Source organism: Hyla sarda, unplaced genomic scaffold (assembly GCF_029499605.1).
Source record: "Hyla sarda isolate aHylSar1 unplaced genomic scaffold, aHylSar1.hap1 scaffold_593, whole genome shotgun sequence".
Classification (NCBI taxonomy): Eukaryota; Metazoa; Chordata; class Amphibia; order Anura; family Hylidae; genus Hyla; species Hyla sarda.
The window spans coordinates 187920-215469 of NW_026610607.1; the positions used below are offsets into that span (position 1 = coordinate 187920).

General features: G+C 42.1%; 1 long non-coding RNA gene across 16 annotated transcripts in view; it reads left to right on the forward strand.

Annotated features, from left to right (window-relative positions):
- LOC130340500 (uncharacterized) overlaps positions 1-27002 on the forward strand; it is a 106599-nt gene extending 79597 nt beyond the window's left edge. For 3 of the 16 annotated variants that reach the window (XR_008880598.1, XR_008880605.1, XR_008880604.1), the window contains exons 5-12: positions 12775-12898; positions 15866-17633; positions 18274-19116; positions 19991-20977; positions 21130-21196; positions 22405-22537; positions 22825-22951; positions 26824-27002. This is a non-coding gene — a long non-coding RNA (uncharacterized LOC130340500). Of the gene's footprint in view, positions 1-12748; positions 12899-15865; positions 17634-18273; positions 19117-19990; positions 20978-21129; positions 21197-22404; positions 22538-22824; positions 22952-26823 lie in introns of all 16 variants that reach the window. The other 13 variants (XR_008880600.1, XR_008880613.1, XR_008880610.1 and 10 more) reach the window with 12 other exon arrangements.
- The last annotated feature ends 548 nt before the right edge of the window (positions 27003-27550 follow it).

Sequence of the window (27550 nt, forward strand, 5' to 3'; positions counted from 1 at the left end):
AGGACGGGAGCATTTTTTGCAAATCTGACCACTGTCACTTTAAGCATTAATAACTCTGGGATGCTTTAACTTATAAATTTGATTCCGAGATTGTTTTTTCATGACATGTTCTACTTTATGGTATTGGTAAATTTTCGGTGACATTTGCATTATTTCTTGGTGAAAAATTCAAAAATTTTATGAAAAATTTAAAAATGTAGTATTTTTCTAACTTTGAAGTTCTCTGCTTGTAAGGAAAGTAGACATTCCAAATAAATTATATATTGATTTCCATATACAAAATGTCTACTTTATATTTGCATCATAAAGTTGACATGTTTTTACTTTTGGAAGACATCAGAAGGCTTCAAAGTTCAGCAGCAATTTTCCAATTTTTTTCAAAATCGGAATTTTTCAGGGACCAGTTCAGTTTTGAAGTGGATTTGAAGGGCCTTGATATTAGACATACCCCACAAATGACCATTATAAATAAAAAAAAAACTGCACCCCCTCAAAGTATCTAAAATGACATTTAGTAAGTGTGTTAACCCTTTAGGTGTTTCACAGGAATAGCAGCAAAGTGAAGGAGAAAATTCAAAATCTTCATTTTTTACACTCTCATGTTCTTGTAGACCCAGTTTTTGCATTTTTACAAGTGGTAATAGGGGAAAAATCCCCCAAAATTTGTAACCCAATTTCTCTCGAGTAAGGAAATACCTCATGTGTATGTCAAGTGTTCAGCGGGCTCAGTAGAGGGCTCAGAAGGAAAGGAGCAACAATGGGATTTTGGAGAGTGAATTTTGCTGAAATGGTTTTTGGGAGGCATGTCGCATTTAGGAAGCGCCTGTGGTGCCAGAACAGCAAAAAATACCCACATGGCATACTATTTTGGAAACTACACCCCTTAAGGAATGTAACAAGGGGTACAGTAAGCCTTATCACCCCACAGGTGTTTGACAACTTTTTGTTAAAGTTGGATGTGTAAATGAGAATTTTTTTTTTTTTTACAAAAATGCAGATTTTGCCTAAACTTTACATTTTTACAAAGGGTAATAGGAGAAAATTACCCCCAAAATTTGTAACCCAATTTCTTCTGAGTATAGAAATACCCCATGTGTGGACGTCAAGTGCTCTGCTGCTGAACTACAATGCTCAGAAGAGGAGGAGCGCCATTGAGCTTTTAGAAAGAGAATCAGTTTGCAATGGTAGTCAGAGGCCATGTGCGTTTACAAAGCCCCCCGTGGTGCCAGAACAGTGGACCCTCCCACATGTGACCCCATTTTGGAAACTACACCCCTCACAGAATTTAATAAGGGGTGCAGTGAGTATTTACACCCCACTGGCGTTTGACAGATCTTTGGAACAGTGGGATGTGCAAATTAAAAATTTTATTTTTCATTTTCACGGATCACTGTTCAAAAAACCTGTCAGATACCTGTGTGGCATAAATGCTCACTGCATCCTTTATTACATTACGTGAGGGGTGCAGTTTCCAAAATGGGGCCACATGTAGGGGGGTCCATTGTTCTGGCACTATGGGGGCTTTGTAAATACACGTGGCCTTCAATTTCGGACAAATTTTCTCTTCAAAATCCCAATGGCGCTCCTTCTCTTCTGAGCATTGTAGTTCGCCTGCAGAGCACTTTACATCCACATATGGGGTATTTTCTTACTCAGAAGAAATGGGGTTACAAATTTTGGGGGGCTTTTTTCCTATTTTCCCTTGTGAAAATGAAAAATTTAGGGTAACACCAGCATTTAGTGAAATTTTTTTTTTTTTCTCATTTTCCCATCCAAATTTAATGAAAATTCTTCAAACACCTGTGGGGTGTTAAGGCTCACTATACCCCTTGTCACGTTCCATGAGGGGTGTAGTTTCCAAAATGGGGTCACATGTTGGTATTTATGTTTTTGCGTTTATATCAGCACCGCTGTAAAATCAGCCACCCCTGTGCAAATCGCCAATTTAGGCCTCAAATGTGCATGGTGCGTTCTCACTCCTGAGCCTTGTTGTATGCCCGAAGAGCATTTTACGCCCACATATGTGGTATTTCCGTTCTCGGGAGAAATTGCGTTACAAATTTTGGGGGTCTTTTTTTTTTTTTTTTTTTTTCCTTTTACTGCTTGTGAAAGTATGGGGCAACACCAGCATGTTAGTGTAAAAAGTTTTTTTTTTTACACTAACAGGCTGGTGAAGCCCCCAACTTTTCCTTTTCATAAGGGGTAAAAGGAGAAAAAGCCCCCCAAAATTTGTAGTGCAATTTCTCCCGAGAATGGAAATACCCCATTTGTGGCCCTAAACTGTTTCCTTGAAATACAACAGGGCTCCGAAGTGAGAGAGCTCCATGCGCATTTGAGGACTAAATTAGGAATTGTATAGGGGTGGACACAGGGGTATTCTATGCCAGTGATTCCCAAACAGGGTGCCTCCAGCTGTTGCTAAACTCCCAGCATGCCTGGACAGTCAGTGGCTGTCCAGAAATTCTGGGAGTTGTTGTTTTGCAACAGCTGGAGGCTCCATTTTTGAAACACTGCCGTATAATATGTTTTTCATTTTTATTGGGGGGGGGGGGGGGGAGTATAAGGGGGGTGTATATGTAGTGTTTTACCCTTTATTACGTGTTAGTGCAGTGTAGTGTTTTTAGGGTACATGCGCACTGGCAGGTTACGGTGAGTTTCCCGCTAGGAGTTTGCGCTGCGGCGAAAAATCTGCCGCAGCCCAAACTTGAAGCAGGAAACTTACTGTAAACCTGCCCGTGTAAATGTACCCTGTACATTCACATGAGGGGGGGGGGGGGGGGGCAAACCTCCAACTGTTTCAAAACTACAGCTCCCAGCATGTACTGACAGACCGTGCATGCTGGGAGTTGTACTTTTGCAACAGCTGGAGGCACACTGGTTGGAAAACCTTCAGTTAGGTTCTGTTACCTAACTCAGTATTTTCCAACCAGTGTGCCTCCAGCTGTTGCAAAACTCTAGGGAGATCTAGTTATGCAACAGCTGGAGGTACGCAACTACAACTCCCAGCATGCCGAGACAGCTGTTTGCTGTTTGGGCATGGTGGGATTTGCAGTTTGGCAACATCTGGAGGGCTACAGTTTATAGACCACTGCACAGCGATCTCCGATTGTGGCCCTCCAGATGTTGCAAAACTCCAAATCCCAGCATGCCAAGACAGCACACAGCTTGTTTGGGCATTCAAGGAGTTGTAGTTTTGCAAGATCTGGAGTGATACGGTTTAGAGACCACTGTATAGTGGTCTCAAACTGTAGCCCTCCAGTTGTTGCAAAACTACATATTGCAGCATGCCCAAACAGCTGTCTGGGCATGCTGGGATTGTAGTTTTGCAACATCTGGAGGGCTACTGGTTAGAGACCACTATAAAGTGGTCTTAGACTGTAGCCCTCCAGATGTTGCTAGGCAACTTATCGACTTCCGTAGGTTCCAGGGAGCTGTCCTCTTCTGCGGCACGACATCGCTGCCCGCCAATCACCGTCGCCCGCTGCCGTCGGATGGGTTAGTGGATCTTCGGCGCCCGGTTCCCCGTTCTGCCCCGCCTATTGTGGGGGGGCAGGACGCGGAAAACTAAAGTTAACCCCCCCGCCCCCGATCTGCTATTGGTTGTCGCTTCTGATGACCAATAGCAGGGATAGGAGGGGTTGCACCCCTGACACCTCACTCCTATCCTTCAGGGGGATTTTAGGTGTCTTAGACAACCGCGATCCCCCTTATACATCGGGTCACCATAGACCCGTATGTCCCAAATCAGCGCAAATCGCCAGTGTGAATTCACTTGCGATTTGTGCCGATCGCCGACATGGGGGGGGGGTGGTCTGATGAACCCCCCTGGGCATTTGCGCGCGGTGCCTGCTGATCGATATCAGCAGTCACTCCGGTCCGATCCCCGAAATTCCCACGGGCGTATGGCTACACCCTTCGTCCCCAACAGGCTAACCCCTTAAGGACCCAGCCAATTTTCACTGTAGGACCCGGCCATTTTTTGCACATCTGACCACTGTCACTTTAAGCATTAATAACTCTGGGATGCTTTTACCTTTCATTCTGATTCCGAGATTGTTTGTTTGTTTTTTCGTGACATATTCTACTTTATGTTAGTGGTAAAATTTTGTCGATACTTGCATCGTTTCCAAATTCCAAAATTTAATGAAAAAATTTAAAATTTAGCATTTTTTTAACTTTGAAGCTCTCTGCTTATAAGGAAAATGAATATTCCAAATAAATTATATATTGATTCACATATACAACATGTCTACTTTATGATTGCATCATAAAGTTGACATGTTTTTACTTTTGGAAGAGATCAGAGGGCTTCAAAGTTCAGCAGCAATTTTCCAATTTTTCACAACATTTTCAAAATCAAAATTTTTCAGGGACCAGTTCTGTTTTCAAGTGGATTTGAAGGACCTTCATATTAGAAATGCCCCACAAATGACCCCATTATAAAATCTGCACCCCTCAAAGTATTCAAAATGACATTCAAAAGGTTTGTTAACCCTTTAGGTGTTTCACAGGAATAGCAGCAAATTGAAGGAGAAAATTATAAATCTTTATTTTTTACACTGGCATGTTCATGTAGACCCAGTTTATGAATTTTTACAAGGGGTAAAAGGAGAGAAATCTTCCTAAAATGTGTAACCCAATTTCTCTCGAGTAAGGAAATACCTCATATGTGTATGTCAAGTGTACGGCGGGCGCAGTAGAGGGCTCAGAAGGGAAGGAGCGACAATGGGATTTTGGAGAGTGAGTTTTTCTGAAATGGTTTTTGTGGGGCATGTCGCATTTAGGATGCCCCTATGGTGCCAGAACAGCAAAAAAAAAAAAACACATGGCATACTATTTTGGAAACGAGACCCCTCAAGGCACGTAAAAAGGGGTCCAGTGAGCCTTAACACCCCACAGGTGCTTCACGACTTTTTGTTAAAGTTGGATGTGTAAATGATTTTTTTTTTTCCACTAAGATGCTAGTTTTCCCTAAAATTTCAAATTTTTACAAGGGATAATAGGACAAAATGTCCCCCAAAATTTGTAACCCCATCTCTTCTGAGTATGGAAATACCCCAAGTGTGAACGTCAAGTGCTCTGCTGGCGCACTACAATGCTCAGAAGAGAAGGAGTCACATTTGGCTTTTGAAAAGCGAATTTTGCTGAAAAGGTTTTTTGGAGGGCATGTCGCATTTAGGAAGCCCCTATGGTGCCAGAACAGCAAAAAAAAAAAAAAAAAAACACATGTCATACTATTTTAGAAACTGCACCCCTCAAGGAACACAACAAGGGGTACAGTGAGCCTTAAAACCTCACAAGTGTTTGACGACTTTTTGCTAAAGTCGGATGTGTAAATGGAAAAAAAAATGTTTCACTAAAATGCTGGTTTTCCCCCACATTGTATATTTTTACAAGGGGTAATAGGAGAAAATGACCCCCAAAATGTGTAACCCCATTTCTTGGAGTATGGAAATACCCAGTGTGTGGACATCAAGTGATCTGCTGGCGCACTACAATGCTCAGAAGAGAAGGAGCACCATTGAGCTTTTGAAGACAGAATTTGGTTGGAATAGAAGTCGGGGGCCATGTGTGTTTACAAAGCCCCCCGTGGTGCCAGAACAGTGGACCCCCCCATGTGACCCCATTTTGGAAACTAGACCCCTCACAGAATTTAATAAGGGGTGCAGTGAGTATTTACACCCCACTGGTGTTTGACAGATCTTTGGAACAGTGGGCTGTGCAAATGAAAAATTACATTTTTCATTTTCACGGACCACTGTTCCAAAAATCTGTCAGACACCTGTGGGGCGTAAATGCTCACTGTACCCCTTATTACATTACGTGAGGGGTGTAGTTTCCAAAATAGGGTCACATGTGGGTATTTCTTTTTTTGCGTTTATGGCAGAACTGCTGTAAAATCAGCCACCCCTGTGCAAATCTCCAATTTAGGCTTCAAATGTACATGGTGCACTCTCACTCCTGAGCCTTGTTGTACGCCCGCAGAGCATTTTATGCCCACATATGGGGTATTTCCGTACTAAGGAGAAATTGTGTTATAAATTTTGGGGGTCTTTTTTTCCTTTTTAACACTTGTGAAAATAAAAAGTAAACGACAACACCAGCATGTTAGTGTAAAATTTTTTATTTTTTTACACTGACAGGCTGGTGTAGCCCCCAACTTTTCCTTTTCATAAGGGGTAAAAGGAGAAAAAGCCCCCCAAAATTTGTAACGCAATTTCTCCCGAGTACAGAGATACCCCATATGTGGCCCTAAACTGTTTCCTTGAAATATGACAGGGCTCTGAAGTGAGAGAGTGCCATGCGCATTTGAGGACTAAATTAGGGATTGCATAGGGGTGGACATAGGGGTATTCTACGCCAGTGATTCCCAAACAGGGTGTCTCCAGCTGTTGCTAAACTCCCAGCATGCCTGGACATTCAGTGGCTGTCCAGAAATGCTGGGAGTTGCTGTTTGCAACAGCTGGAGGCTCCGTTTTGGAAACACTGCTGTACAATACGTTTTTCATTTTTATTGGGGGGGGGGGGCAGTGTAAGGGGGTGTTTATGTAGTGTTTTACCCTTTATTATGTGTTAGTGTAGTGCAGTGTTTTTAGGGTACATTCACACGGCGCAGGTTTACAGTGAGCTTCCCGCTAGAAATTTGCGCTGCGGTGAAAAATTTGCCGCAGCTCATACTTGAAGCAGGAAACTTACTGTAAACCCGCCCATGTCAATGTACCCTGTACGTTCACAGGGGGGGGGGGGGGACAACCTCCAGCTGTTTCAAAACTACAACTCCCAGCATGTACTGACAGACCGTGCATGCTGGGAGTTGTACTTTTGCAACAGCTGGAGGCACACTGGTTGGAAAACCTTCAGTTAGGTTCTTTTACCTAACTCAGTATTTTCCATCCAGTGTGCCTCCAGCTGTTGCAAAACTACAACTCCCAGCATGTACTGATCGCCGAAGGGCATGCTGGGTGATCTAGTTATGCAACAGCTAGAGGTGCGCAACTACTTTTCCCAGCATGCCGAGACAGCTGTTTCGGCATGCTGGGATTTGTAGTTTTGCAACATCTGGAGGGCTACAGATAGAGACCACTGCACTGTGATCTCCAAACTGTGGACCTCCAGATGTTGCAAAACTAAAAATCCCAGCATGCGCAGACAGCAAACTGCTGTGTGGGCATGCTAGGAGTTGTAGTTTTGCAAGATCTAGAGTGCTACAGTATAGAGATCACTGTGCAGTGGTCTCTAAACTGTAGACCTCCAGCTGTTGCAAAACTGCAAATCCCAGCATGCCCAGCAGCTGTCTGGGCATGCTGGGAGTTGTAGTTTTGCATCATCTGGAGGGCTACAGTCTCAGACTGTAGCCCTCTAGATGTTGCTAGGCAACTTACCGGCTTCCGTCGGATCCAGGGAGCCGTCCTCTTCTGCAGCCCGCGCCGATCACCGCCGCCAATCCAGTCCTGCAGCTTCCACCGATGGGTAAGTGGATCTTCGGCGTTCGGTCCCCGTCGTTTCCCCGCCTATTGTGGGTGGGAAGAACGGGGAAAACGAAAGTAAACCCTCCGCCCCCGATCTCCTATTGGTGGTCGCGTCTAGACCACCAATAGCAGAGATAGGAGGGGTGGCACCTCTGCCACCTCACTCCTATCGCTACAGGGGGATCGTGGGTGTCTTAGACAACCTTGATACCCCTTATATTCCACGTCACTGGGTCACCATAGACCCGTATGACCCGGAATCGGCGCAAATCGCAAGTGTGAATTCACTTGGGATTTGCGCCGATCGCCGACATGGGGGGTCTGACCCCCCTGGGCACTTGCATGGGGTGCCTGCTGATCGACAGGTACGCCCTGGGTCCTTAAGACCCAGGTACAGAAGGCGTATCCATACGCCCTTGGTCCTGTACGGGTTAACCCCTTAAGGACCAAGGACGTACAGGTACGTCCTTGGTCCTGCTCTCGTGATATAACGCGGGGTTACACGGTAACCCCGCATCATATCACGGCGGGCCCGGCATCATAGTGAAGCCGGGACCCGCCGCTAATAGCGCGCAGCACCGATCGCGGCGCTCAGAGCTGAGCCGCGCGGCTAAAAGTGAAAGTAAAAGCTGCTGGTTAACTCAGTGGGCTGTTCGGGATAGCCGCGGCGAAATCGCGGCATCCCGAACAGCTTACAGGACAGCGGGTTGGCCGCTACCTGCCTCCTCCTGGTGTCCGATCGCCGAATGACTGCTCAGTGCCTGAGATCCAGGCATGAGCAGTCAAGCGGCAGAAACCTCGATCACTGGTTTCCTATGAGAAACCAGTGATCAATGTGAAAGATCAGTGTGTGCAGTGTTATAGGTCCCTATGGGAGCTATAACACTGCAAAAAAAAGTGAAAAAAAAAAGTGAATGAATATCATCTAACCCCTCCCCTATTAAAAGTTTGAATCACCCCCCTTTTCCCATAAACAAAAAAGTGTAAATAAAAATAAACATATATGGTATCACCGCGTGCGGAAATGTCCGATTTATAAAAATATATCGTTCTATAAACCGCTCGGTCAATGGCGTACGCGCAAAAAAATTCCAAATCCAAAATAGTGCATTTTTGGTCACTTTTTATATCATTTAAAAATCAATAAGTCCTATCAATGCAAAAATGGTACCGTTAAAAACTTCAGATCACGGCGCAAAAAATTAGCCCTCATACCACCCCATACACGGAAAAATAAAAAAGTTATAGGGGTCAGAAGATGGCAATTTTAAACGTATTAATTTTCCTGCATGTAGTTATGATTTTTTCCAGAAGTACGACAAAATCAAACCTAAATAAGTAGGGTATCATTTTAATCGTATGGACCTACAGAATAAAGATAAGGTGTCATTTTACCGAAAAATGTACTACGTAGAAACGGAAGCCCCCAAAAGTTACAAAACAGCATTTAAAAAAAAAAATTTTTGTTGCACAATGATTTTTTTTTTTCCGTTTCACCGTAGATTTTTGGGCAAAATGACTGACGTCATTACAAAGTAGAATTGGTGGCGCAAAAAATAAGCCATCATATGGATTTTTAGGTGCAAAATTGAAAGAGTTATGATTTTTTAAAGGCAAGGAGCAAAAAACGAAAATGCAAAAACGGAAAAAACCCCGGTCCTTAAGGGTTTAAAGGGGTACTTCGGGGGGGAAACTTTTTTTTTTTTTATTTGTATTTTTTTTTAATCAACTGGTGCCAGGTTAAACAGATTTGTAAATTACTTCTATTAAAAAATCTTAATCCTTCCAGTACTTATTAGCTGCTGAATACTGCAGAAGAAATTATTTTCTTTATGGAACACAGAGCTCTCTGCTGACATCATGACCACAGTGCTCTCTGCTGACATCTCTGTCCATTTTAAGAACTGTCCAGAGTAGGAGAAAATCCCCATAGAAAACATATGCTGCTCTGGACAGTTCCTAAAATGGACAGATGTCAGCAGAGAGCACTGTGGTCATGATGTCAGCAGAGAGCTCTGTGTTCCATAAAGAAAAGAATTTACTCTGTAATATTCAGCAGCTAATACTAGAGATGAGCGAACTTACAGTAAATTCGATTCGTCACGAACTTCTCGGCTTGGCGGTTGCTGACTTTTCCTGCATAAATTTGTTCAGCTTTCCGGTGCTCCGGTGGGCTGGAAAAGGTGGATACATTCCTAGGAAAGAGTCTCCTAGGACTGTATCCACCTTTTCCAGCCCACCGGAGCACCGGAAAGCTGAACTAATTTATGCAGGAAAAGTCATCAACTGCCGAGCCGAGAAGTCCGTGACGAATCGAATTTACTGTAAGTTCGCTCATCTTTAGCTAATACGTACTGGAAGGATTAAGATTTCCGCCGGAGTACCCTTTTAACCCTTTAGGGACCGAGACCATTTTGACCCTAAGGATCAGAGCATTTTTTGCACATCTGATCACTGTCAGTTTAAGCATTAATAACTGTGGAATGCTTTTACCTTTCATTCTGATTCAGAGATTGTTTTTCCGTGACATATTCTACTTTAACACAGTCGTAAATTTTTGTCGTTATTTGCATCTTTTTTTGGTGCAAAGTGGAGGAGAAAAATCAAAATCTGCATATTTTTTTTTTACACTAACATGTTCTTGTAGACCCATATTGTTTATTTTTACAAGGGGTAAAAGGAGAAAAAGCCCCACAATATGTGTAACCCAATTTCTTTTGAGTAAAGAAATACCTCATATGTGGATGTAAAGTGTTTTGTGGGTGCACTAGAGGGCTCAGAAGAGAAGGAGAGACAGTGGGATTTTAAAGAGCAAATTTTGCTGAAATGGTTTTTGGGGGGCCTGTCGCATTTAGGAAGCCCCCATGGTGCCAGAACAGCAAAAAACACCCCACATGGCATACTATTTGGAAAACTACACCCCTCAAGGAACGTAACAAGGGGTACAGTGAACATTTACACCCCACTGGCATTTGACAGATCTTTGTAACAGTGGGCTGTCCAAATTAAAAATTACATTCTTTATTTTCACGGACCACTGTTCCAAAAATCTGTCAGACACCTGTGGGGTGTAAATGTTCACTGTACCCCTTGTTATGTTCCGTGAGGGGGGTAGTTTCCGAAATGGGGTCACATGTGGGTTTTTTTGCGTTTATGTCAGAACCGCTGTAACCAGCAGCCACCCCTGTGCAAATCACCAATTTAGGCCTCAAATGTACATAGTGCGCTCTCACTCCTGAGCCATGTTGTGGGCCCGCTGAGCATTTTACGCCCACATATGGGGGATTTCCGTACTTGGGAGAAATTTGTGCTACAAATTTTGGGGGTCTTTTTTCCTTTTACCTCTTATAAAAATGAAAAGTATGGGGCAACACCAGCATGTTGGTATAAAAAAAAAAAATAATTTACACTAACATTCAGGTGTAGACCCCAACTTTTACATTTTCATAAGGGGTAAAAGGAGAAAAGGCCACCAAAGATTTGTAGCGCAATTTCTTCCGAGTACGGAGATACCCCATATGTGGCCCTAAACTGTTGCCTTGAAATACGACAGGGCTCTGAAGTGAGAGAGCGCCATGCGCATTTGAGGACTAAATTAGAGATTTTCATAGGGGTGGACCCGGATGCAAGTGTTAGGCTAGGTTCAGACTACGGAATCTCCGGGCAGAAAATATCCGCCCGGAGATTCCGAGTTCCGCCTGCGCCGACTGAATTAGTCGGCGCTAGGATTGCGCGGACACTGCAGTCTCCTATAGACTGCTATGTGTTCCGCTCGGATTTCCGCCTGAAGAAAGAGCAACCCCTTTCTTTAGGTGGAAATTTCTAAGCGGATTTTCCGCTTCACATATTCCGAAGTGTGAATTTGTGAACGGAAAACCATTCACTACACTAGACATTTTAGCAAGCGGAATTTCTGACGGAAATTTTACGTCTGAATTTCTGTCAGAAATTCCGTAGTCTGAACCTAGCCTTACACTTGCCTCCGCCACCAAAAATACTGTACGTCAGTTTTCCCCAAACACTGTGCCTCCAGCTGTTGCAAAACTCCCCATTGTGCTGCTGAGGAGACTAAGGGAAAACAAATTAACTTACTAAATTTAGTCATGTATTTGCAGCCTCCGAATAGGGGACACTGCCAATAGTGGATGCGGACACACCCAATAGGAGACAAAACAGTCCCAATAGGGGACAACCAGGCTTAATCGCTGGCCCTACCTTGTACACAGGGTCACCATCAGGGGGTACAGCCAATACTCAAATAAGGGGCCCAGGAGTTGTAGTTTAGCAACAGCTGGAGGCACCCTGATCCTAAACTTCAACTTGCATGATGGGAGCAAAACTACAACTCCCAGCATGCCCTTAAAGTGAGGACTCGCTGGGAGTTGTGGTTTTGCAACAACTGCATGCACAGGTGTAAAAATGCCACCTGCCTGCTGTTGCAAGACTACAACTCCCAGCATGGCCCATTGTAAGGGCATTCTGGGAGTTGTAGTTTTGCAAAAGCTGGAGGCACCCAGGTGTAAAAATGCCACCTGCCGCTGTTGTAAGACAACAGCTCCCAGCATGTCCTTACAGTGAGGGCATGCAGGGAGTTGTAGTTTTGCAACAGCTGGAGGCACCGAGGTGTAAAAATGCCACCCGTTGATATTGAAAGATTACAACTCCCAGCATACCTTTACAGGACATGCGGGGAGTTGTAGTTTTACACCATCTGAAGGCACCAGATGTAAAAATGCCACCCACCCGCTGTTGAAAGACTACAACTCCCAGCATGCCCTTACAGTGAGGACAAGCTGGGAGTTGTAGGTTTGCAACAGTTGGAGGCACCAGATGTAAAAATGCAACCCGCCCATTGTTGCAAGACTACATCTCCCAGCATGCCCTTACAATGAGGACATGCTGGGTGTTGTAGTTTTGTCACCATTAGCCCTGCTTGGGTGAGGCCTACTTTTATTCACTCACCACTCCAGGGCAGAACCGAACCAGCAGCAGGGATCATCAGTTTCACGATGGGCCGGCGGCCCATCCTTATTACAAGGAGATTCCCTATGAGGCAGATTTATCAAAACTTGTGTAGAGAAAGAGTGATTCAGTTGCCCGTAGCAACCATTCAGATTTTTCATTTTTCACAGGCCTCTTTAAAAATGAAAGAAACAAAGAGGCCTGTGAAAAATGAAAGAAATCTGATTGGTTGCTAGGGGCAACTGCTTCATTCTTTCCCTGCATAGGTTTTGATAAATCTCCCCCTATATGTTTATTCACCATTTATTTCTGTTCAGCACTGAAAGGGTGTTTGTGATTCCAGCTCTGGAGGAGGCGTGGCCAGCTAATTAAGGATCCTTAAATACAGCTGCTTCAGTGCAGTTCAAGCTCCATGCATGAGTGAGGACAGCTGTGCAGCAGACTTTTGGAGGGAAACTGTGACCATAGTAAGTAAGGAAGCTTGTGGTAGAATTGTGTGGAGGGCTCTTTAAGAACATGTTTCCTATGCTTTACTGATCCTCCATGTGGGATCTGTGATCTCCAGGTGTTACTGTGCAAGTTGGATCTATTAGAAATACCAGCAATGCAAAGGCCGGTATTCATCCAACCAGAGCGCCTCCAGCTGTTGTAGCTTTGCAACAGCTGGAGGCACCCCTGGCTGGGAAACACTGACCTATACTAAAGTGCAACATGCTGGGAGTTGTAGTTTTTATATGGGGCAGCTGCTGAGCTATAGGCTGTATCAGGGCATGCTGGGAGTTGTAGTTAGTAACTAATTGCAACTCCCAAAGTTAAAGTTGCATCAAAACAATAAAAAAAAATGTACTGTCAAACTACAGATTGGGGTGCAAAAAATGATCCCCCATAAACAATGGTGTCACTAAGGAGGACCCCCCCGCCACCTTAAGAGGAGATCCAGCCTGTGCTCCCTTAACAAGCGGGTGTAGAGTATGGGGAGGAATCTGCAGCCACTGGGAGACCATAGACCTACCTGCCTTCAATATGGTGAAAATGTACATGTATATAGTGAGTGTGTATGATGTGTGTGTGTGTGTGTGTATATACTGAACCCAGTGTATATGTGTTATGTATAGTGAGAGTGTGTATGTATGTGTGTGTATATATATATATATATATATATATATAATGTGCGAGGAGTCCATGTGTATGGTGAGTGTGTGGGTATGTAATGTGCGAGGTGTCCATGTGTATGGTGAGTGTGTGGGTATGTAATGTGCAAGGTGTCCATGTGTATGGTGAGTGTGTGGGTATGTAATGTGCGAGGTGTCCATGTGTATGGTGAGTGTGTGGGTATGTAATGTGCGAGGTGTCCATGTGTATGGTGAGTGTGTGGGTATGTAATGTGCAAGGTGTCCATGTGTATGGTGAGTGTGTGTAATGTGTATGTGTATATATATATATATATATATATATGCAGATAAGGTCAGGCTGCTCACCACTCTCGCGTTTGCTGCGCTATCTCGTGCTACGGACACCGGTACCGCTCCCGGCTTAGTAGAAATCACACAGAAAAGAAAACGTCCGGCACTCGGGAGGATGCAGGTAAAACTTGTCAATGGCTTTATTCACACGCTTAGGCAGGACACAATCTATTGTGTCCTGCCTAAGCATGTGAATAAAGCCATTGACAAGTTTTACCTGCATCCTCCCGAGTGCCGGACGTTTTCTTTTCTGTGTGATATATATATATATATATATTAGTGCGAGGTGTCCATGTATAAAACAAAAGTTGGATTCAAAATGGCCGACATGGTCACCACCCATCTTGAAAAGTCTCCCCCCAATCACATATACTAATGTGCCACAAACAGGAAGTTATCACCAACTATTCCCATTTTATTAAGGTGTATCCATATAAATGGCCCACCCTGTATATATAATGTGCGAGGTGTCCATGTATATAGTGAGTGTGTATATATAATGTGCGAGGTGTCCATGTATATAGTGAGTGTGTATATATAATGTGCGAGGTGTCCATGTATATAGTGAGTGTGTATATATAATGTGCGAGGTGTGTATGTATTATGTGGGAGGTGTCCGTGTGTGTTTTATATAATGTATGTGTGTATATGTAATGTGCGATGTGTATACTGGGGGACACATTTATCATTAGGTGTCTATTGTAGAAACAGATCTACCTCTTTGTCTAATTTACACTCAATTTGCGCAAATATCGAAACGTCCACCCCCCCCCCGCCTCGACCATGCACTCCTTCTCCACCTCACACTTTACAGAGCTGTGATATTTTTCCGCGTTGCACTGCTCACATAGCTAGAAGTGCTGGAGCAGCAGTGTGTGCGCCAAACAAAAGTTTTGCAAAAGCTGGAGACACCCTGGTTGGTAAACACTGTGTTCATGTACCAGAGCTGAGTGTGTGATCATGTTACATGTAGCAGAAATTAGTGTGCGGCATGTGTATGGAGCAGAGCTGAATGTGTTATTGTGTAAGCATGACCATGCACACACTCAACTCTGCGTCATACACATGACCACTCGCTCAGCTCTACTGCATACACATTACCCAATACAAGGGGCCTAATACATCACACTGCTGCTCAGCCAATCACCAGCTGAGGGACATCATTTTGGTCACCAATTGGCTGATCACAGTGTAACTTGTCAGACCCCAGAAGCAGAAAGACAGGGGCTGGAGGACAGGAGAGCTATATTGGCAGCATCTGGACAGCTGCAAAAGGCAAGTTAAAGGGGTACTCCAGTGGAAACCAATTTATTTTTTCTTATTTTTTTTTATTTTTATTAGCTGGTACCAGAAAGTCTTACAGATTTGTAAATGACTTCTATTTAAAAATCTTAATCCTTCCAGTACTTATCAACGGCTGTATGCTCTGCGGAAAGTTTTTTCTTTTTTAATTTATTTTCTGTCTGACCACAGTGCTGACACCTCTGACCATGTTAGGAACTGTTCAGAGCAGAAGAAATGTCCCCATAGTAAACCTCTCCTGCTCTGGACAATTCCTGACATGGACAGAGGTGTCGTCAGAGAGCACTATGGCCAGACAGAAAATAAATTCAAAAAGAAAAGCACTTCCTGTGGAGCATACAGCTGCTAAGTACTGGAAGGATTAAGATTTTCTGGCAGCAATCCGGGCATATGGGGCTCTCATAGAATGAAAGCTCGGTTCTTATTTGAAAAAGACAGTTTTACCATTAGACAGTTTTTGATTACTTCAAGCATATGGTTTTGGTCAGTAACACGAGTTCCACCAAAAAAGTGGAAATTGTTCCATTATAGTTTATTGTGGTGGTTCACTTGGCATAAAATACTAACCAAATGGGGCTCAAAAACTAACCAAAATACTGCATGTGAACCTAGCCTAAGAACGAGAAGTCTCAGTATGCTCTGACACCACTGTTTTTTTTTTTTTGCCAGTTACCAGATGTCTGCCCCAACCGGGAGGAGCTGCTATTGGAAAGTTAAGTATCTAGATTTATCACTTCTGCCATGTCATTGTTGTATAACACTCTATCTTTATACTTCATCCAGAAGGTGTTCATTATATACCTTGTCTGTTTTTGTGATAACCGTTATGGTCAGCCCCATCTCTAGTACCGGCAGGTTAGATAGTGGCTATCTATGCATGACTTGTTCCATTGCTAACTTGGGGGAGTTATCAATGTGGCACCATGTGTAGATAGCCATAATAACTAGTTAAACCTAAAGAATCAGTTAGTGAAACTGTAGATTAGTCACCTATTGTAATAAATCTTTTCAAAATGGCAATTTACCATATAATTCTATGGTGAATGTCAGCCCCATCTCTAGTACTAGCAGGTTAGATAGTAGCTACCTATGCATGACTTGTTGCATTGCTAACTTGGGGGAGTTATCAATGTGGCACCATGTGTGGATAGCCATAATAACTAGTTAACCCTAAATAATCCAGTTATTTCTGTTATTGTAATATACTATTCAGCATCAGTAGAACAATAGTCAGTGCCTACTAAATGAAGGTAGGAATTAATTAGGAAAGTCCTAGCTGTAAGTATGGCTGATACCTTGACTGAGGATTTGCAGCCACTATCATTGTTTGTTTTTTTACATGCAGCTTTTTTATCTTTTGTTCGTCTTTGTTGTTGTTTTTCAAGTTGCTTCATTTTCTAACAGATTTTGTGTCTTTCCCACAAGTATCTAGGTAGGTTTTTTTTTTTTTTTTAGAATTCTTTTCCTGTAGAGCAAGAATATTTGATGCTGCCTGCTAGCCCTGGACACCAATACCCAAGAAAGAGTGAGACGACCATCTGCCCAGACTGGAAGGAGCTACGATGAGATGGTAAGGCCTATGCCATTGACTTGATCTAATAGCCTGTGTCTTTGTGCTTCATCCAGAAGCTGTTCTATTGTGTAAGACAACCCACACTGTCAGACCAATAAGTTATTAACTTTGACCTATGTCATATTCTTGTTCTAGAAGTATCTATCAGTTTGCTTTCTCCAGGTATTCCTTATCTTCCCTGGCTGGAATTGTGGACCTACACGTAAGTAAATAAAAGCATGTCTGTTCTTGTCAAAATGTGTTATATTTAGGGGGTAATTTGTTTAATGACTGTCTCTTGCCTTTGCCAGTCGCCGCCTACCGTGGCAGTCTTTGCCAAATTTGGCAATTTACCATATAATTCTATGGTGAATGTCAGCCACATTCCTAGTACCTGCAGGTTAGATAGTAGCTACCTATGCATGACTTGTTGCATTGCTAACATGGGGGAGTTATCAATGTGGCACCATGTGTAGATAGCCATAATAACTAGTTAACCCTCAGTTATTTCTGTTATTGTAACATACTATTCAGCATCAGTAGAACAATAGTCAGTGCCTATTAAATGAAGGTAGGAATTAATTAGGAAAGTCCTAGCTGTAAGTATGGCTGATACCTTGACTGAGGATTTGCAGCCACTATCATTGTTTTTAACATGCTGCTTTTTTATCTTTTGTTCGTCTCTTTGTTGTTGTTTTTCAAGTTGCTTCATTTTCTAACAGATTTTGTGTCTTTCCCACAAGTATCTAGGTAGGTTTTTTTTTTTTTAGAATTCTTTTCCTGTAGAGCAAGAATATTTGATGCTGCCTGCTAGCCCTGGACACTAATACCCAAGAAAGAGTGAGACGCCCATCTGCCCAGACTGGAAGGAGCTGCGTTAAAACGGTAAGATCTTTCCTATATGGTTTATGCCATAGGCTTGTTCTAATAACCTGTGTCTTTGTACCTAATTTATTCATTTATTTATCCTAATCCATTTTGCACTGTGCTATATACCCTTAAAGGAGCCCTGTAGTGTTACACTTATCCCCTATCCACAGTATAGGGCATAAGTGTCTGATTGTGGGGGGCTTCGACCACTGGGACCCCCACACAATGTCCTGTACGGGGACCCGGCGTTACTGTGGCTCTGCGCAGCTAATGCACATGTCTCTGACCTCACTGAGGTAGTCACGCCTTCTCCATACTGCATCTCCGCCTCTCCCATAGAGATACATGGAGGGGGCGTGTACGCTGTGGCAGGCCTCCTGCACGAGAGGGCCGCTGCAGAGCCGGGGCCCCATACATGAGATTGTGGGTGGTCCAGCGTTTGGACTGCCGGAATGAGACACTTATCCCCTATACTGCAGATAGGGGAGAAGTGTCTAACACTGCAGATCTCCTTCTTTTTTTCTTTTTTCTTTTTTTTAATTAACATTTAAAAGTTGCTTCATTTTCTAACAGCTTTTGTGTCTTTCCCACAAGTATCTAGGTACGTTTTTATTTTTATTTATTTTATTTATTTTTTTTAATTATTTTCCTGTAGAGCAAGAATATTTGATGCTGCCTGCTAGCCCTGGACACAAATACCCAAGAAAGAGTGAGACGACCATCTGCCCAGACTGGAAGGAGCTACGATGAGACGGTAAGGCCTATGCCATTGACTTGATCTAATAGCCTGTGTCTTTGTGCTTCATCCAGAAGCTGTTCTATTGTGAAAGACAACCCACACCTGGGAGGAGCTGCTGTCAGACCAATAAGTTACTAACTTTGACCTATGTCATATTCTTGTTCTAGAGGTATCTATCAGTTTGCTTTCTCCAGGTATTCCTTATCTTCCCTGGCTGGAATTGTGGACCTACACGTAAGTAAATAAAAGCATGTCTGTTCTTGTCAAAATGTGTTATATTTAGGGGGTAATTTGTTTAATGACTGTCTCTTGCCTTTGCCAGTCGCCGCCTACCGTGGCAGTCTTTGCCAAATTTGGCAATTTACCATATAATTCTATGGTGAATGTCAGCCACATTCCTAGTACCTGCAGGTTAGATAGTAGCTACCTATGCATGACTTGTTGCATTGCTAACATGGGGGAGTTATCAATGTGGCACCATGTGTAGATAGCCATAATAACTAGTTAACCCTCAGTTATTTCTGTTATTGTAACATACTATTCAGCATCAGTAGAACAATAGTCAGTGCCTACTAAATGAAGGTAGGAATTAATTAGGAAAGTCCTAGCTGTAAGTATGGCTGATACCTTGACTGAGGATTTGCAGCCACTATCGTTGTTTTTAACATGCTGCTTTTTAATCTTTTGTGTTTGTTCGGCTCTTTGTTTTTCAAGTTGCTTCATTTTCTAACAGATTTTGTCTTTCTCACAAGTATCTAGGTAGTTATTTTTTTTTTTTTTTTTTTTTTCTTTTCCTGTAGAGCAAGAATATTTGATGCTTGATGCTGCCTGCTAGCCCTGGACACCAATACCCAAGAAAGAGTGAGACGCCCATCTGCCCAGACTGGAAGGAGCTACGGTGAGACGGTAAGACCTATGCCATTGACTTGTTCTAATAGCCTGTGTCTTCATATTTCTGTTCTATTGTGTAAGACAACCCACACCTGGGAGGAGCTGCTGTCAGACCAATAAGTTACTAACTTTGACCTATCAGTTTGCTTTCTCCAGGTGTTGCTTATCTTCCCTGGCTGGAATTGTGGACCTACAAGTAAGTAATTGAAATCATGTCTGTTTTTTCAAAATGTGTTCTATTTAGGGGGTAACTTGTTTAATTGCATAATTAAATGACTTTCTGTCTCTTGCCTTTGCCAGTTGCTGCCTACCGTGGCAGTCTTTATCAAATTTGGCAATTTACCATATAATTCTATGGTGAATGTCAGCCCCATTCCTAGTACCAGCTGGTTAGGTAGTAGCTACCTATGCATGACTTGTTGCATTGCTAACTTGGGGGAGTTATCAATGTGGCACCATGTGTCGATAGCCTTAGTAACTAGTTAAACTTAAAGAAACAGTTATTTCTGTTATCGTCATATACTATTCAGCATCAGTAGAACAAATAGTCAGTGCCTACTAAATGAAGGTAAGAATGCATTAGGAAAGTCCTAGCTGTAAGTATGGCTGATACCTCGACTGAGGATTTGCAGCCACTATCATTGTTGTTTTTAACATGCAGCTTTTTTATCTTTTGTGTTTGTTCTGCTCTTCATTATTGCTTCATTTTCTAACAGCTTTTGTCTTTCTCACAAGTATCTAGGTAGGTTTTTTTTAGAATTCTTTTCCTGTAGAGCAAGAATATTTGATGCTGCCTGCTAGCCCTGGACACTGATACCCAAGAAAGAGTGAGATGAGCATCTTACCAGACTGGAAGGAGCTACGATGAGACGGTAAGACCTATGCCATTGACTTGTTCTAATAGCCTGTGTCTTCATATTTCTGTTCTATTGTGTAAGACAACCCACACCTGGGAGGAGCTGCTGTCAGACCAATAAGTTACTAACTTTGACCTATCAGTTTGCTTTCTCCAGGTGTTGCTTATCTTCCCTGGCTGGAATTGTGGACCTACACGTAAGTAATTGAAATCATGTCTGTTTTTTCAAAATGTGTTCTATTTAGGGGGTAACTTGTTTAATTGCATAATTAAATGACTTTCTGTCTCTTGCCTTTGCCAGTTGCTGCCTACCGTGGCAGTCTTTATCAAATTTGGCAATTTACCATATAATTCTATGGTGAATGTCAGCCCCATTCCTAGTACCAGCTGGTTAGGTAGTAGCTACCTATGCATGACTTGTTGCATTGCTAACTTGGGGGAGTTATCAATGTGGCACCATGTGTCGATAGCCTTAGTAACTAGTTAAACTTAAAGAAACAGTTATTTCTGTTATCGTCATATACTATTCAGCATCAGTAGAACAAATAGTCAGTGCCTACTAAATGAAGGTAAGAATGTATTAGGAAAGTCCTAGCTGTAAGTATGGCTGATACCTCGACTGAGGATTTGCAGCCACTATCATTGTTGTTTTTAACATGCAGCTTTTTTATCTTTTGTGTTTGTTCTGCTCTTCATTATTGCTTCATTTTCTAACAGCTTTTGTCTTTCTCACAAGTATCTAGGTAGGTTTTTTTTAGAATTCTTTTCCTGTAGAGCAAGAATATTTGATGCTGTCTGCTAGCCCTGGACACTGATACCCAAGAAAGAGTGAGATGAGCATCTTACCAGACTGGAAGGAGCTACGATGAGACGGTAAGGCCTATGCCATTGACTTGTTCTAATAGCCTGTGTCTTTGTGCTTCCTCCAGAAGCTGTTCTATTGTGTAAGACAACAAACACCTGGGAGGTGCTGCTGTCAGACCAATCAGTTACTAACTTTGACCTATGTCATATTCTTGTTCTAGAAGTATCTATCAGTTTGCTTTCTCCAGGTGTTACTTATCTTCCCTGGCTGGAATTATGGACCTACACGTAAGTAAATGAAATCATGTCTGTTCTTGTCTAAATGTGTTATATTTAGGGGGTAATTTGTTTAATTACATAATTAAATGACTTTTTGTCTCTTGCCTTTTTCCATTCGCTGCCTTCTCTGGCCGTCTTTGCCAGTCGCTGCCTTCTCTGGCCGTCTTTGCCAGTCGCTGCCTTCTCTGGCCTTCGTTGCCAGTCGCTGCCTTCTCTGGCCTTCGTTGCCAGTCGCCGCCTTCTCTGGCCTTCGTTGCCAGTCGCCGCCTTCTCTGGCCTTCGTTGCCAGTCGCCGCCTTCTCTGGCCTTTGTTGCCAGTCTGCCCCGCCTTCCCTGGCCTTTGTTGCCAGTCTGCCCCGCCTTCCCTGGCTTTTGTTGCCAGTCACCGCATTTCCTGTTCCTCATTGCCAAAAATAATAAAAAAAAGCAGCTGCAACATAGTCTAATTAACAAATAGTCTAATAAAAAAAGCCCAAGAGAGGCATATCTTTAGTGTAGGGTCCGTCCCAATGAGGTCACCTTACCGTGGTGGGACGGTACACACTATTTGGCCAAATATTATGCTAAGAACCTCTCTAGCAGTGTTGAATACATATATTTTAGAGTAAAGGGTATACTGCTGTATTTCTTTCTATTTGGGGGGAATAACAGATGGCTGTAGCCGCTATTTTACCATGAGCAGCTGGCACATAGTCTGACCACAGCTGCCGTCAGCCCTTGACTGCTGAGAAAAAAAGAGGGATTTCAATTGTATAGGGTCTGTCCCCATGAGGTCACCTTTCCATGGTGGGATGGCACTATTTGGCCAAATGGTATGCTAAGAACCTCTTCTGTTTGCAAATAAAGGCTGTGCAGTTCACGGTTATACCTTAAGCAGCTGCAACATAGTCTAATAACCACAAATCCCATCAGTTCTTGGCAGTGGTCAAAAAAATAAATAAAAATGGGGTGGTTACTTTAAAATGAGAAAATCCATAGCAATGCAAAGCTATTAGCTTGTCACTTGAAGGCATAATTGTTCATATCACCCACCCCCACATTATGGATCCAATTTTTTGTGTTGGTAGTTCAGTGGTAGTTAAGATTTAGTCTAGGCAAACCATGTCTTACCTTTTGCGAAATTTTGGTTACTTGTTAAGCTATTGGTTCTTAGGATTGGAAACTTGCAGTATATTGATGGTCACTACAATAACTAAATATTTTTTTCCTTTTTGTAGATTTGGCAAGTTCATTCTACTACATGGTGTAGTAGTAGACCATGGCAAGAACCTTAAACTTACTACCTTACCAGTCATTGAATCTACATAAGACAAGACAAGACATGACATGACATCTAGCAAAAATAGTATGGTAGGTCAGGTTTTCAGCTTCTCACACAGAATGGCAGTACAAAGCGATCTGCTTGTCACTTGAAGGCATAACTGTCCATAAGCCCCCCATTGTGGATCCAAACCTTTTTGTGCTGGTGGATCAGTGGAAGACTGCTATTTAGGCTAGTTTTTCTTTGGTAGGAGTTTAGTTCTAAGATAGATTTAAGAGGTGCAGTATGTTATCAGGGTAACTATTTTAGCAGGAAGATGTTAATTGATTGATTGATATTTCACAGTACATCTTGTAAATTTTTGTGCTTCTTGTAGGTATGAGTTTATTCTACTACCCGGTATAGAAGACCATGTAATGAACATTCAACAACTTCCTACCTTACCATACTCAGCTCCAGACATGCTATTAGCAGAAGTCTTGACATCTTGCCAAAATCATATGGTAAGTCCTTAGGTTTTCATTTTGACTTCTTATACCCCAGTACTGTAGTATAAAGCTTTTAGCTTGTCACATGAAGTTAACTGTTAACCCCTTAAGGATCACAGGTTTTTCAGTTTTTGCACTTTCGTTTTTTCCTCCTCAGCTTTTTTAAAAATCATAACCCTTTCAATTTTGGACCTAAAAATCCATATGATGGCTTATTTTTTTGCAGTGACATCAGTCATTTTACCCAAAAATCTACGGCAAAACGGAAAAAAAATCATTGTGCGACGAAATTGAAGAAAAAAGCCATTTTGTAACTTTAGGGGGCTTCCGTTTCTATGCAGTACATTTTTCGGTAAAATGACACCTTATCATTATTCTGTAGGTCCATATGGTTAAAATGATACCCTACTTATATAGGTTTGATTTTGTTGTACTTCTGTAAAAAATCGTGAAAAATGTATACGTTTAAAATTGTCATCTTCTGACCCCTATAACTTTTATTTTTCCGCATATGGGGCAGTATGAGGGCTCATTTTTTGCACTGTGATCTGAAGTTTTTAGCGGTACCATTTTTGTATTGATCGGACTGTTTGATCGCTTATTATAAAAAAAAAAAATTTCATGAGATAAAAAGCGACCAAAAATACGTTCTTTTGGACTTTGGAATTTTTTTGCAAGTACGCCATTGACCGTGCGGTTTAATTAATGACATATTTTTATAATTCGGACATTTATGCATGCGGCGATACCACATATGTTTAGATTTATTTTTATTTGTGTTTTTTTTTTTTTTTGTTTTTTTTATGGGAAAAGGGGGGTCATTTGAACTTTTATTAACCCCTTAAGGACCAGGCCATTTTACACCTTAGGACCAGAGCGTTTTTTGAACATCTGACCACTGTCACTTTAAACATTAATAACTCTGGAATGCTTTTAGTTATCATTCTGATTCAGAGACTGTTTTTTCGGGACCTATTCTACTTTAACATAGTGGTAAATTTTTGTGGTAACTTGCATCCTTTCTTGGTGAAAAATCCCAAAATTTTATGAAGAAAATGAAAATTTGGCATTTTTCTAACTTTGCAGCTCTCTGCTTGTAAGGAAAATGGATATTCCAAATAAAAAAAATTATTCACATTTCCAATATGTCTACTTTATGTTTGTATCATAAAATTGACGTGTTTTTACTTTTGGAAGACACCAGAGGGCTTCAAAGTTCAGCAGCAATTTTCCAATTTTTCAGGGACCAGTTCAGGTTTGAAGTGGATTTGAAGGGTCTTCATATTAGAAATACCCCATAAATGACCCCATTATAAAAACTACACCCCACAAAGTATTCAAAATAACATTCAGTAAGTGTTTTCACCCTTTAGGTGTTTCACAGGAATAGCAGCAAAGTGAAGGAGAAAATTCACAATCTTCATTTTTTACACTCATGTTCTTGTAGACACAATTTTTGAATTTTTACAAGGGGTGAAAGGAGAAAATTTATACTTGTATTTGTTGCCCAATTTCTCTCGAGTAAGCACATACCTCACATGTCTATTTAAAGTGTTCGGCGGGCTCAGAAGCGAAGGAGCGACAAAGGGATTTTGGAAAGTACCTTTTTCTGAAATGGTTTTTGGGGGGCATGTTGCATTTAGGAAGCCCCTATGGTGCCAGAACAGCAAAAAAACACCTGGCATACCATTTTGGAAACTAGACCCCTTGAGGAACATAACAAGGAATTAAGTGAGCCTTAATACCCCACATGTGTTTCACGACTTTTGCATATGTAAAAAAAAATAAAAAATTTCACAAAAAATGTTTCCCCCTCAAATTTCACATTTTTGCAAGGGTTAATAGCAGAAAATCTCTGCGTGGCAAGGACCGGAAAACGCCAGGGCGTAAGTTTATGCCCTTGGTCCTTAAGTACCAGGGCGCAAGGCGTAACATTACACCCTTGGTCCTTAAGGGGTTAAGGAAGGGGTTAAATCACATTTATTAACTTTTTTTTTTTTTACACTTTTTTTTTTTTGTAGTGTTATAGCTCCCATAGGGACCTATAACACGGCACACACTGATTGCCAGCACTGTTCACTGCAAAGCCATAGCTTTGCAATGATCAGCGTTATCAGCGGTCGATTGCTCAAGCTTACATCTCGGGCCTGGAGCGATAAATTGATGAGGGGACACGCCGGAGGCAGGTAAGAGGACCTCCGCTCGTGTCCTAGCTGATCGGGACACTGCATTTTCACTGCGGTGGTCCTGAGCAGCCGGGCAGCTTTCACTTTCATTTTAGACGCGGCGTTCAACTTTGAATGCTGTGTCTAAAGGGTTAATAGCGTGCGGCACCGCGACCGCTGCCGCATGCTGTTAGCCCCAGGTCCCGGCATCAGATACAATCCTGATCACGGCAACTACGGTGTTGACAGGGGGAGGGTGCTCCCCCTGTTCACAAACAGTGGTGCCGCAATACTATCGCTGGTCGGCATTGGTTGCTATGGCAGCAGGTAGCATGTGTCGCAAAAATGATACCAATAAAAAGTACAGATTGTCCCACAAAAAATAAGCCCTCACACAATGGCGGAAAAGAATTTTGCTCAGAAAAGGAAAGAACATAAAAAGCTATATAAAATTGGTATCGCCACAATCGTACCGACCCCCAGAATAAATATAACATCACTTTTACACACAGTGAACACCATAAAAATATTTTTTTTAAACGCCAGGAATTTTAATTTTTCACAATATTTTGGAGTTTTTCCACAAAAAATGCTGCATGTGGTAACAAAAATGCACCACTTAAGTAAAATATGTCACAAAAAACTATTTCAGAATTGCTCCGCTCAGAAAAAGCGTTCTAAAGTTATTACCCTTTTAAGAGAAACATGTCAAATTAAAAAAAAAACTGGTCATTAAGGTGTAAAATGGGTCCATCCTAAAAGAAAAACTGTCGCTCTTAGTGCGGGGGAAGCTGATCTTTCTTCTTGACATGCAAATTCACTGCTAACTGGCAAGGGCGGCTTTACTGCCTTCATCTGGCACTGTGATGTAACCACCGCCCGGCTTATGAATATTAATGTTCTCCCTCATCATCTACCTCTTCTTCCCGCTGATTTCAGGACTCCACTGCGCATGTGCTGGCTTCCTATCTACACCCGGAAGCCTCTTCAGCGCAGTCGAGTCCTGAAATCAGCGGGGAGGAGAGGGAGATGATGAGGGAGAACATGAATATTCATAAGCCCCGGGTGGTGCTGTGGGCCAGGCAGCAGTTGTACCACAGTGCCAGATGAAGGCAGTAACCCTGCCCATGCCAGTTAGCAGCTAATTTGCATATAAAGAAGATAGCGGGCGAATGGCGTGGCGGATCCGGGGACGGTATGCATCAAACTGATTAGTGTCCCCCACACTACCAGCCAGTACCGCTGGTTAGTGTGGGGGAGCAAGCTGACAGATTTCCTTTACGGCAAGTGTCTTATAATTGCATAAGGAACAATATATTTAAAAGTTTTTAGTTTGGTGGCAGGTACTCTTTAATAATCCCTCATTGGGGATCCAAGCCTTTCTGCTGGTAGATGAGTGGTAGACTACTAATTGCTTTGTTAGGAGGAGCTTAGTTTTTCAAGATGGATATTTGAGATGAGCAGCATCTTACCTCCTTTTTGATTACTTTAAATAAATTAAATGAGTCAGTGGTTCCAAAGATTGGCATATCTCCAGTTTAATGAAATTTATTTCACCAACTTACTGTTTTTGCTGTTTTGGGTTTGAAAAGTAAATGAGGGTCAGGTGGAACTGCTATTGGGAAACTCGTATTAGTTTGTTAGGTTGGCTGAAGTAACGGTTAAACTCTAAAATCAGATGAATATATAACTTTTTATTTTATTTATTTTTGTCGTCTCCAGATCCTCACTTCTGCACTTTGTTCTGTGAAGTAATCAACAGTTTCCACTATGAAAATCTCTGGCAACATGAAAACCTGCCCGGGCTCCATTGTCCCAGTTACAAAAGTTTAAACATTTTTTTTTTCTTACATAAAATATACATGTCTTCTACTAAATGTGTTTTTTTTTTTTTAACTTATTTCTTGCTATTCTGTAAATAAAATTGTATTATACTTTTTAAAGTGCCTTTGTTGGGTTCTTATGAGATCATGTTCATTAGGTGCAGTCAGTGCTGAATCCACCCACCACTACCAAATACAGCCCATATTATCACGTTGTTCCCCCCCCGTTTCACTACCTAAGGGGGGTGGGGGGTGACTGTTTGACATGCTATAGAAAAGAGTTTATTGAGGTTACGCTATCTACATTAACTATCACAGGTCCTCTTTAACCCCTTTTTAATGACACCTTTCATTTTGGTCTTGAGGCTATAGGATATTTTGATTTTTGATTCTCTTCCTCCTCCAAAGAGGGCATGTTTGCAATTTTACCATAAAACGTACGCTGCAACTAAATATTATTTATGGTGGAAAATTGAACAGAAAGTGTCATGTTAAAAATAACTTTTTTTTTTTTTTTTTTCCACATTTCTTTATTAAGTTAACATTTTGTACAGAAATGCAATGGGGCATACCCTGCATTATAAACGACAACTAAGGGCCCAAATAAGCATGTCTGAGAACAAAAA